This window comes from Sinocyclocheilus anshuiensis, unplaced genomic scaffold (assembly GCF_001515605.1).
Source record: "Sinocyclocheilus anshuiensis isolate Anshui unplaced genomic scaffold, SAMN03320099.WGS_v1.1 scaffold365, whole genome shotgun sequence".
NCBI lineage: Eukaryota > Metazoa > Chordata > Actinopteri > Cypriniformes > Cyprinidae > Sinocyclocheilus > Sinocyclocheilus anshuiensis.
This window is the reverse complement of record NW_015539834.1, coordinates 146139-146345: the sequence shown is the minus strand read 5'-3', so window position 1 is coordinate 146345 and position 207 is coordinate 146139. Positions and strand designations below refer to the sequence as shown.

Sequence of the window (207 nt, the reverse complement as noted above, 5' to 3'; positions counted from 1 at the left end):
CTCTAGGGTGGAGTGGGTCAACCCTGCGGATAAACAGGCCTGCAGGAACTCCAGAACTGTACCAAACGGGCCGTTAGCTGGGTCGCAAACAAGTCCACCTCAGCCTGGCCAAAGACTCTCCAAGTCTGCTTCACCCCTCGATGGCCTCCATCCTCAGAGAGTGTCTACTTCTGTTCCATTACCAGAGCCTGCTCGGGGCCCAGCAGG

General features: G+C 58.0%; 1 protein-coding gene across 1 annotated transcript in view; it reads right to left on the bottom strand.

The window, feature by feature from the left end:
* LOC107684332 (lipoma-preferred partner homolog) overlaps nt 1–207 on the bottom strand; it is a 177129-nt gene that overhangs the window by 36723 nt on the left and 140199 nt on the right. The window lies entirely within an intron of this gene.